Raw genomic sequence first — 12,513 nt, forward strand, 5'->3', positions numbered from 1 at the left:
AACAAAAGAATGCACAACACCATCAGAGGGCACAGTGAACCCTACAAAAAACTGTTGTCAACTGTGTGGAGAAGAAAACTGCAGTGGTATGAACAGGTCACGAGATCTTCAGGACTGTCCAAGATTATTCTCCAGGGCACAATCTGAGGGGGCAGGAGGAGAGGAAGACAGGAACAGAAATGGGCTGACAACATGAGGGATGGACACGAGGCAATAAAGAGATCCGTGCACTGTAATTGATAGAACATTTTGAGTATCGCAATAGCATTCCTTTATTCGCCAAAGACTATAAATACGACTGCATACCTACCAACAGTCCTGCTTTACGTTTTAGACCACTTCCCCCCCCTTAAAAACATACCAATTTTTTTAAAAATGTACCACTTTTTCAAATTTAAAGGTGGAGTGCGTCGTTTGAGGTTTCCTCAAAATTGTCAAAGGTAAATAATGTATCTATTAATTATTTACAATGCCCAATTGAGTATACTTTAGTTTCCATGGCACCTATTGACTTTTATCTTGCTGTTTGGGGCAGAACCAATTAGGTTTGAGAAATGGGGGGCTGGGGGAGTGCTGGAGAGTGTGATGATGCTTGTCCCTGCAGGTTTCTTTTTAATTTCTCTCAGTGTAGCATGAAAATGGTGAACGTAGGAAAGTAGAATCCAAACAAAAACTTCAATCCGCATCTAAGAAATGCACATACTTGCACGCGCATCATGGATGAGCTGACAGAGGCTCCAAACATGATGGCGACAGTGCGTAACAAAGTTCCAAAATCTGCATAGATCCTTTAGCCAACAACAAAAAAAATCTTGACTCACGACTAGTATTTTTGTTGACGGCTGCGTTGTTTCCAAGCTAATGTTTGTGCGTGAATAAAAAGCTCCAACAATCACATTTGCCACTTTCAGTTTCAAACAAGCACTTTCTATTTATTTTGGTTTAATATTTTGGTGACGTATTGTGTTTCGCTTGTAAAATATAGAACGTGCAATAAAATCTACTGCTTTTCAATGTCAAAAGGTTGGCATTCAAAACAATATTTATGAATTTTACATGCTCAGATTTCCAAGCATTTAAAAAGAAATATTTAATTATAAACCGTCTCCTTTTGTATTTATTCTTCGTTTGTTTTGCTTTTTTTGTTCTTTTCCCCCCCCCCTTTTTTTTTTGTTCTTTTTTTTTCTTCCTTTGCAAAAGCCTCGGCGGCACGATGGAGGGGTGGTTAGTGCGCTGCTCCACGGGTTCAGGGTTCAAGTCCAGCTACCGCAGCCCCTCCGTGTAGAGTTTGCGTGTTCTCCTTGTGCCTGTGTGGGTTTCCTCCGGGCACTCCGGTTTTCCTCCCACATTTCCACAAACATGTAGGTCGTTTGGCCTATTCAAATTGTCCCTTGGTGTGAAGAAAATTACAGAGGTCTTTTTATGACTTCAACTGGTTTGCCCAAATACAGAATGCATTTGTGGGAAGATTTAGGATGTTTCCCTCCTCCAACACTGCAAATTCATTTAATCATAATTAGGCCACTGAAAAAACCCTGCTATTACGTTTGATCCTCAGATTGAGGTGTGTCGAAGGAGGTAGATGTGCATGGTGGAGGAGTAAACTTGTGCACCCCTGTTTAAAATTATTTATTTTCTCTGATGAGCATAGTTCAATCACTGCTTTGATGACTGAGAGAAAAAAACATTTCAATTCAATTAATAACTCAATTGTTACTGCTCCTCATTGTGCTTATCTCACACTACTTCATGTATTCTGTATAATTATTCATCCACGTCATTTTGCTGTATTTCAAGACAACTGAAGCAAAATCTAAATATGTCAAATGTATCTGAAGCTTGGGTATTGACCTGCCCAATGTGAAAAATATGACATCAGTTGGGTGTGAATTAAAACATATTGTTATTTACCATTCGTGTACTGTTGCTCCTTGTTAAGTTCTTAAGTTATGAACTATTTTTCTTAAGTGTTTTTCTGTAAAGTTTGCACTAAATTTGTGGCTTTTCTCTGGTGTTGTTAGGCTGACAACAGCTAAGCTAGGTGTGCTGATGGCACGCCTGAGTTAGGATCTGAGTGAGGTTGGGCCAATTGGGTTTTCCACAAAGTACTGATTTTTTAAAATTCCCCAAACAAAATAGGGTCTGAAAAAAGAAAAAGAAAGGATTATTCTTAAAATGAATCAATCAATCAGGAATAAGAGAATTCATAATTCACAAGGGTTGCTTTTAAAAGGACAATGTGTATTATTCAGTGGCATTTACAAAAAATAATATATACATATATATATATATATATATATATATATATATATATATATATATATATATATATATTAGCCGTACCGCTTATCCTCATTATGGTCGCGGGGGGGCTGGAGCCCATCCTAGCCATCTCCGGGCAGTGGGCAGGGGACACCCTGAACTGGTTGCCAGCCAATCGCAGGGCACACAGGGACAGACAACTCATTCGCTCATTCACACCTAGGGACAATTTGGACCGGCCAATTCACCTGAAATGCATGTTTTTGGAACGTGGGAGGAAACCGGAGTGCCCGGAGGAAACACACGCAAGCACGGGGAGAACATACAAACTCCGCACAGGAAGTCTTGAGCTGGATTTGAACCCACGACAGGTTCCCATGACATGAACTGTGCCGCACAAGCGCTAACCACTGTTCTTGGTCACCTCCCTGACTAAGGCCCTGCTTCCCCAATCGCTCAGTTTAGAAGGCCGGCCAGCTCTAGGAAGAGTCCTGGTGGTTCCAAAAGTCTTCCATTTACGAATAATGGAGGCCACTGTGCTCATTGGGACCTTCAAAGCAGCAGGAATTTTTCTGTATCCTTCCCCAGATTTGTGCCTCAAGACAATCCTGTCTCGCAGGTCTACGGACAGTTCTTTTGACTTCATGCTTGGTGTTTGTGCTCTGACCCGCGCACTCAACTGTGGGACCTTATATAGACAGGTGTGTACCTTTCCAAATCATGTCCAATCAACTGAATTTACTGCAAGTGGACACCAATAAAGCTGTAGAAAGATCTCAAGGATGATCAGTGGAAAAAAGATGCACCTGAGCTCAATTTTGAGCTTCATGGCAAAGGCTGTGAATACTTATGTAAATGTGATTTCTTAGTTTTCTATTTTTAATAAATTCAAAAAAAGTAAAAAATTAACGTTTTCACATTGTCATAATGGAGTATTTTGTGTAGAATTTTGAGATGAGAGATTAAATTAATACAATTTGGAATGAGGCTGTAACATAACAAAATGTGGAAAAAGTGAAGCGCTGTGAATACCTTCCGCATGCACTGTATATATATACATGTATATATATATATATATATATATATATATATATATATATATATATATATATATATATATATATATATCAATATGTTAAATCAATTCTCAAAAATATGTGCATTTTTTAAAAGTTTATTTATTTAAATGAGCTTCACCTTGAGGGAGATGAGAACCTTTTCTCCACGTTGCTGCTACGGGTTACCTGAAAAACTAAAACCCTGGCGAAAGGGTGGACAAAATTATCAAAGGTCACTTTAGCTCTCTGTAGTTGGCTTTATGACTTGTTATTATTTGCACTTGTTTTTGGCCACACGACAGAATACAGTGACGTAGTGATTGGATAATACACACTGTCCCTTTATTTTTCATTTTAAGGTATTAACCTTAAACTATCATCCTGAGGGCCACAATTGGCCCATGGGCCGTAAGTTTGAGATCCTTGTTGTAGTGCAACTGGAAATGAGTGTTACAAAGCACAAATAATAATACAAACTCGGGACTCAAAGTGGCCAAACCGCACCATTCTCGGGACTAAGAATCCCAAACGAGGTCTCCAGGCTTGGGGGCCCTGCCATCCCAAAGCCCTGAGGCTTGGAGAGCCCGTGGTTCTGTCCGTCCGTGTCGAATAAAAGAGAACAGCCGCAGGATCAACTTCCAAAAAGGGAAATGACCCTGGTTTTCTTAGGCTTCCTGTGAGGCCATGTGCTGCCTTACGCACAAACACCCTCCGAGGGGCCCCCTTGTTCTCAGAGGTACGCGAGTAAAAATTTCATTAAAAAGGTCTTGGGTGCTTTGAAATTAATCTTGATCGTAAAACAAGTTGATTACCATTAAAATCAGGCTTGCTACTCATTTGTCTCAATTGATACAGAATTCCGTTCCCCCTCTTTTTCTCCTTAACACGGGTTCTATTGTCTTCTCCCATCAATGTTTCCTTCTTTTTTTGAATTTATTTATTATTACCAATATAATTTTGCTAGAAAATCACAATGACCCAGCACTGATGAGCTATTGTAAGAACATGTCTGCAGGCACCCCAGCTGTCCTTAGGGGTGAAGGCAAAGGACATTTCAATGTCTCGCTGCGTGTTATTTTCCAGTAGAAAAACAATTATTTGGACTTTAAAAAACATAGAGCCGTAGAGAACCAATGTAGTTGAGGACATTTATTACCAAGTTTCAAAATAAAGATAGAACAGAATAAAAGTAAAACGGAACGCACTCCAGTCTGATTGATCAGGGAAGCGCCCTCCCACTAGGAAGCCAGGAGTGCTCACACCCCAAAAGGCACGTAAGACTTTCTCGGCAGTAGCTCGGGAGGTAAAGCGCTTGTCTTGCAACCCCGATTATATATATATATATATATATATATATATATATATATATATATATATATATATATATATATATATATATATATATATATATATATATATATATATATATATATATATATATATATATATATATATATATATATATATATATATATATATATATATATATATATATATTTATATATATATATATATATATATATATATATATATATATATATATATATATATATATTATGCTCCCGCTTACTTACGACCATTCAACTTACCGTATTTTCCGCACTATAAGGCGCACCTAAAAGTATTATTTTTTTTCAAAAGCTGACCTTGCGCCTTATAATACAGTGCGCCTTATATATGGCTCAATGGTGTGTCGCAAAGTCTTGCAACTAATGCAACAGCCGCCGACTAGATTTTCCCCCGAATGTGAAGTAGTCCGCGGTGTATGATGGGATTTATATACCGGCGTTTCATTGGCTAACCAATGTGTCAATCATCATTTGAATCGATCACTATTGGCTAAAGTTATTCGGAGGTAAAGGGGGCGGATCCTTTTTATCATTTAGGGGCTTGCATAGGCTAAAGGGACAAAACAAAGCCTGCAATTGGCCGAAAAAGATGAATGTGAATAGCAAGTTTGGTTGGTTGTCTACGGCATAGAGAAAGCATGTTTTACTATTCTGTATTTGTAAATATTTTACTCTTCTGGATTTACTACACTCACGGATATAAGAGGACCATGGTTGCACATTATTATTGAACACAACGACTTTGGTGAGCTACTCCGGCTATATATTTTCCCAGTCTCTTGTTTCAGAGTGATATCAATGTTTCTGTGATGGGTCTTTTTTTAAATTAAACTCAATTCCAAGTGTTTATTGTCATATGCACAATAAAGTTGCGAGCGAAAAAGAAAATAGAAACTAAGGAATGGTTGGCATTTCTTGAATCCCAAGACTTTAACCTTCCGAATGATATTTGGAACGATGCATTTGAGTGACATCGTACGGACACCGCATCCGCACGTGTCTACGACACGTATTTGCTTCTTTGCAAGCTTTCGGAATGTTAAGGGGGTAATAAGTTTGACTGAACTATCTGACTGTTTTGTCCACATTCCCATTGTAGCGCCTTAAAATCCGATGCGCCTTATCTATGGAAGATATAGGACCAAAAACTATTTTTTGGGGGTGCACCCTATAACCCGGTGCACCCTATAGTGCAGAAAATACGGTACTTAAAACAATATATATGAAAAATTTTTGTGAGAGGTCGAAAATATCCGGAAATTGCTGTATGATAGATTTTGTATTGTGTGCACCTTTTTCCGAGTACAGGACAGTGCTGTAGTGCTTCTTTCGGCCACTACCGGCATGTGGCACTGTGAGAGGTCACCCAGTCTCCAGCCTGAAGAAGAAATCCGGTTTTTACTTCCTCGTTCGTGTGTAAACATACAGTGCTACGTGTACTGAATCTCCATCGCGCTCAGATCTTTGACAATTTATTTGCTTAGTATCTCGTGCATCCATTCAATGTGGTTGGTGTAAAGTGTAAAGAAGAGGCGAGCCGTTTTTTTTTTAGATTAAAGTAGAAAAAGAAAGCTTGATGCGGTTGAGAAAATGGTCGGAAGGCTTTTTTTGGCCACTTTTTACCACGAAGGAGGACCTCTTGAAGCGCATCTCCAAAAAATAAGTTAAACTCAAATTTATTTATCTCTATAGTGCATATTATCTTATGAGTTTTTATTTTTTAGTACAAAACAATGCATGTGACTTATACAAGCCTTAAACATAGTTATATAAACCTTAAAAATACACAATATAGCACTGAAGCAACTTACGAACAAATTCAACTTACGAACGATCGTCCAGGACCATCTCATTTGTAAGTAGGGCAGCGTCTTCAAGGATGTATGATAGGACCATTGCTGTGAAAGTACACTGTTATGAAAGAATACATTCAGCAAGTAAATACTTCAATATAATATGTGGATACATTTGGGCATTTACTACAACTAAACGAATAATGTGATTAACAGGGGGCACCCTTGTGTCCGCATGCACTCTGTTGGAGACACCTGGTTTGTTTGTTGGAAGCCAGTTCAATATGACTGCAGTGTCATATAGTGAGGAACAATGTTTAGCCCTATTAGTAAACGGCAAAATCAGCCATTGAGGCACTCCTTTAGAAAAATATATATATTTCACTTGAGCTGCTGTACAACCCCTAAAAAAAGCATATGACATATTTCCACATTGATGTTTTGAACAGACTTGTCTGACATATTTTATTCTGGGCCTCAACTGACTTGTGTCACTTTGTGACTAGAGAAAGTGACACTGCGAGCCCAGCTGCCCACCTGTCTCTTTGCCTTCTACCAGACTCTATTACCGCCACCTCCTCCTGTAATTACAAGCTCCAGTGCACACAAGCTCGCCGTTAGGTGGAAAAGGGGGCGACTACCAGCATTGCTCGCATCCACAACCGCCACCTCTGCCACTCTGCTTGGAGCCAACAAGAGGTGTTTTTGCAGGAAGCGCCAATCAACCGGTCGGGATTAGAGACATCTCTTATTTTGCGGTGGGGATTATTTATCATAAATTCTGGACTACAGAGCATCCCAAATCTAAAGATGCCGGCTTAAAAAGCGATAAAAATTAATCAATTCATGTCAATTTATTACATTTTAAGCCTAGCGCACACCTAGCACCAACCGCATGAGGAATTTGGCAACTGACGCCTGATTGTCATTTTCACTTCTGTTCTATGTTGAATTAAGTCGAGTCATATATATTTGTATAGCCCTTAATCACAAGGAGTATTAAAGGGCTGCACAGACCACAGACTAATATAACACTATTGTGTGTGTGATCCAAAACCATCATGAGGGCAAGGAAAAACTCAAAAACCTCAATCTGAGTTAACTGAAGAAACCTTGAGATAGGACCACATAAAATCCTCCTTCCAGGATGACCAGGCTGCAATGGATGTTGCATTAACAAACAATAAAAATAAAAATAAAATATAAAAAAATATAATATAAAATAAAAATTAAAAAATAAATAAAAAGGATGACCAGGTTGCAATGGATGTAGCATTAATTTGAATATGTCACGTGTTTTCAAATTATGTGATCATTCAAGATGGTAATTACAAAGACGAGCACATATTTACTACTGCGTCAAAAGAAAACATGAAATAAGGCTGTGCTTGTAAAATGTGAGCCCTATATTTCTAGACAACACCACCAGGGCAATCATACTTTGGAGAATAGTGCCAGATTGCAACACAGACACGGAAGTTGTCATTATGTTGTCATTGGTTGTTGCCGCAGTCCTGAACCAAACTGCATTCACTGGTTATTGGTCCTTGGGGCTTAAAGGAAGCTTCAGCGACCTGACATTGACGCCGATGATAGAAAATAGACATGCTACATTTAAAAAAAAATATCTTCTCGTGCTGTGCAATTTGGATGTATAAATTGAGTAATCAAGTTAATGGCGAAAAAGTGGAAAGATCGTAAGTATTCATTAAAGTACTGTTAAACCACCCGTTTTGCTCCTGTAATGTATATTATGAATAAAGTGTCAGGCAGGATGTAATGAAAACTGAGATCACTTGCACTCGTTTCTTGGTTTTTATTGGAAGGAAGGAATGACAAGACGTGAATCTTCGATCCGTTGTTTGACGGATTGTCGAGACTTGACAGGCGGGTGAAGGCTTGGCGGGAATGGTTGCGGACAGGCGTAGTCGTCGTGTTGTTGGTTGGGGCTGGACAAGAAGGGCGTCGTTGTGTTCGGAAGAGAGATCAGGAGTCAGGCGGGCAGGGCAGGTCGTAGGCAGATTCGGAAACGGGTCGGCAACGGAGATCAGGTAGAACAACAGGAGGCAGGCAAAGAGTCGGAGGTACGGGCTTTCTGAGCAAATGGCAACAGATCGCATAGTACAATCGAACAAAGTGTTACCGGAAGCTGGGGATTTAAATATACAGGGTGCGCCATCAGCTGTCCTGGCTGTTGGCGCCAAATCCTGAACACAGGTGTTCCCGATCCGGGTGATTGTGACATAAAGTCCACAAAAACATCGACTAATTTGTCCTCTAAGAGGGTGTCCAGAAAATAGCGCAGTGGTTTTAGAGCACATCCATAATGGAAAAGAGCAGCTTGCCACTTTCACACTCTCTGTGCCCCTACAATAAAAAGATTAAGACAAACCGTATAGTGTTTAACTTCAACAGGCTCAGAGACAATTTCTTCACCACTCTAAACAAGCATGGAAAACTGTGAAAAATTATATACCTTATGACTTACTTAGAAATGTTTTTGTTGCTGCTAAAGTTTATTGCACTACTTTAAATTGTTCTACTGTTACGAAGCACTATTTATCCTGGAGTACCATGTCTAATCTCGTTGCATACAATATTTCACAATGTTATTATAAACGACAATAATGACAATTAAATTTGATTTAAAAAACACAAAATGATAACGCCTCATTGGTGCTCTAATCGTTGTCTCATTGTCCACAGTGGACATGAAAACGACATATTTGGGATGTTTCACTTTTTCGGAAAAGAGAATACCTGCATCATGGTATGTTATCGTACAAATCCCGACTCCCTTCAGAGGCTTTGGCACTTCTTATCTTGTTGTGCCAGAAGCTTAAAAAAATCTTGCTGTTTGTGACAAATACATTTCAAGCAACACTCTACCTTCCAACCTGAAAAATCGCGGATATTAATGCACTGTACTGTTCCGGAGTATTTCGGGTCTGTTTGTACTCATGCAAAAATCATAGCGTGAATTCCAGACAACAATGTGTAACTGATTAAAGGCTCATGTAAATGTAAATGTTCTGCATTTATATAGCACTTTTCAAGTCACTGAAGACCTCCCAAAGCGCTTTACAATGTGCTTCACACTTACCCATTCACACACACACTCACACCGATAGCAGCGTCAGCCATGCAAGGCAAATACCTGCTTATCAGGGGCATTAGGGATTCAGTGTCTTGCTCAAGGACACTTCCACATATAACACGGAGGAGCCGGGAATCAAACCTGTATATCTGTAATACGAAAATAGGAAATTGCTGCAATTTGCAGCCAACGTCTGGATAGGAGATTACTGTATTTAAAACATTGATTTCAAGGATTCAGAATGAGACAGGAGTAACACTAATTTCGTTTATTTACACGCTAATGAAAGAGCTTAGTGAATGGATAAATGCTGCATTAAAATGCTAATTAATTAAGATTACCATTTTTTCCTCATTCATCACCTCCTTTTAAGCCTGAGAACACCCATCTATAGTCTGAGCAATCTTGAAATACAAAAAATAACTGAAAAATAACTTATACCCAATGATTGTACGGACCATATTGTTATTGATAAGGACTTAATAGATTGGAATGCAATGCAATGGATGTGGCATTCCAGGATAAACATTTAATAGACTACTCAAAACAGAAACATAACGATAAAAGAATGTTCGGACGAATAGGCAAAAATTTACGAGGCAGAGCTTGGGGACTGTCCCAAGTCATAAATGCACCAGAACAATAGTGCAATGAAAAATAGTGCAATAGCATTAGCAGCAACATATTTCCAAAATAAGAACCGAGAAATACAATATGAATACTCATTTTACTCATGTATGTTTCCCAAGTCTTGTGCGCTTGTTTAAGATGGTGATGGCCCTGGGGAAGAAACGTCCTCTAAGCTGATTATTTCTTCTTCTAAGGGATTTTTATTGTTATTCATGTTGGAGAAAAGGCAGGTTCGATAATCGATTGTCTTCTCATAGGTGGTTCAACAAATGCACGGAGGCTGCCATGAGAGGGAGTTCTTTATTGCATCATCCCAAAGAACTCAGAGAACTTTAGACATAACAACGCTTTTATAGCTTCAATTGAGTACAACCCAAGAGGCGGCCTGGTCCTCACGTAACATCAAGGAAGATGCTGTCGTACCCTTATTAGGACATGTTGTTCGCCTCAGTTTGCTCAGAGAGTCCTTGCAGGTCCCATGCCCTTTTAAGGAAACTCAACTGTCTGCCATGGACCTTCCCGAAATGATGTCAACATGACTTTTCTCACAACTGTAAGCAAGTCTTTCTACATTTCTTTCTAAATGTATGCAAATCTATTCTACAAATGCAAGTCTATTTTCTACAACATTCACAGGGCTGCAGGTCAAGGAAGCGGTGGCCGGGATGAGAGTACTTCAAAATAGTGTTGGTTTCTCCAGACTAGGTAAAGATCAGCCAATGATTTACTGGGCTGTGTTGATTACTCTGTAGGGTTTTTCTGTCTGCTTGAGTTTTACATCCATGCTACCCACGGGGAAGGAGGCGATCAATGAAGTGAAACAGGAGATTTAGACCTATTTTCCAGGCTTGTGATCCGCCGCCACCAGTCAAACTAAGTGAGGCAGACAGGCCAGGATCCCCCAAAGTCGAGACTGATATTTGGAGTTAATAGATTCTGGAGATGCACCTGAACCCTTGACACATGGAAGGAATGGAGAAAAAGCGAGGGAAAAATAGAAAGAAGTGAGAGTTAAGTAATACTCTTGTCACATTCCTACTCATGTGCAGCCTTAGCGATTTGCAGTCCACTGAAAAGGTCAGCAGTGAAAAAGATTTAGTTGCATAGAGTACAGAACCCCCCCCCCCCACCCCCCCACCCCCCCAACCCCTCAAAAGTAACGTTTTGAACTGTAAACTGAGCGGCAAACCGAATCAGTGCACTCGCCATTTAAATGCAAATCCCATGCTGTGATAAATGAAATATGCCCTGATGTGTTGCTAGGCAACAGAGCGGCAGGCTAGCTGGTCGGCCAAAGCCCTTTGACCGCAGTAAAATAAGCACAGGAGGGCCCCGAATTGCAGGAGTGCCGATGAATGGGGCTAATGGGGAAAGCAGGTTTTGGGTTTTGGGGAACCGGACTGGATGATGATGATGAAGGCGGGCAGAGAGACAACTGACATGAAGATTTCATGGGATACCCATTAATTATCGGCCAATCATGGTACTGCTCTTTGATTACCACACCCTTCTGCTCTGTTTTTGTAACCTTGAAGATTTCATAAAAAAGGGGCTTTAAGGAGGGCTTTAGGAAGGGACAGTATGTTAGGTTCTAGCACACCCCCATCCACCAGAGGGCGCCTAATTTATTTTGTCATCGGGAGCAGTGTGTCTAATCACCCCACACATATCCCCAAATATCCTCACCTTTTGGGACAGCCATCAATATCGGTTGATTTTTAATTCCACATTTGTTTTTCCAATTCATCCTGCTTCCTGAGGTTTGTTTTATTGTTTTTTTGTTGTTGTTTTTTAACGTTTGTTTGATAATTTATTTAGCATTTTTGTGATTAAATGCAATCATTTTCGAGTATCGTTTTTTAAAACCATATGTAAAAGAATAAAAACATAATAGATAACTTGAAAGCAAAGTGCCTTTATGATTGCATACCATAAAAGCAAACACCCACACCTAAACGCATGATCATTTCTGAAGAGTGAACACACAGTGTTTTATTCCACCTAGTTTGCAAGCACATATTATGTACATGACTTAATATGATTGTTTCGATATGTGAACATATCCCTTTACTGTAGATTTGTCAAAGTCAAGGACTGCGGGCCAAATCCAACCCTCAAAAATGGTTTCTATGGCCCCTGAGATTATCTTGATTCGCTATAATTTTCGGACCAAGAATGGCTGTGTATTTTCTCCTTGAAGGAAGTTGTCTTTTCAGTTCATAGATTGTTGCACTTCTTTCATTTAATGTTCATATTATGGGGATTCATATACAAATTAAATTAATATTTTTGCCTGTTGAATATAAAGGATTATTGACAGGTCC

This window comes from Urocampus carinirostris, chromosome 6 (assembly GCF_059441175.1).
Source record: "Urocampus carinirostris isolate Australia breed hairy pipefish chromosome 6, RoL_Ucar_1.0, whole genome shotgun sequence".
Taxonomy (NCBI): domain Eukaryota; kingdom Metazoa; phylum Chordata; class Actinopteri; order Syngnathiformes; family Syngnathidae; genus Urocampus; species Urocampus carinirostris.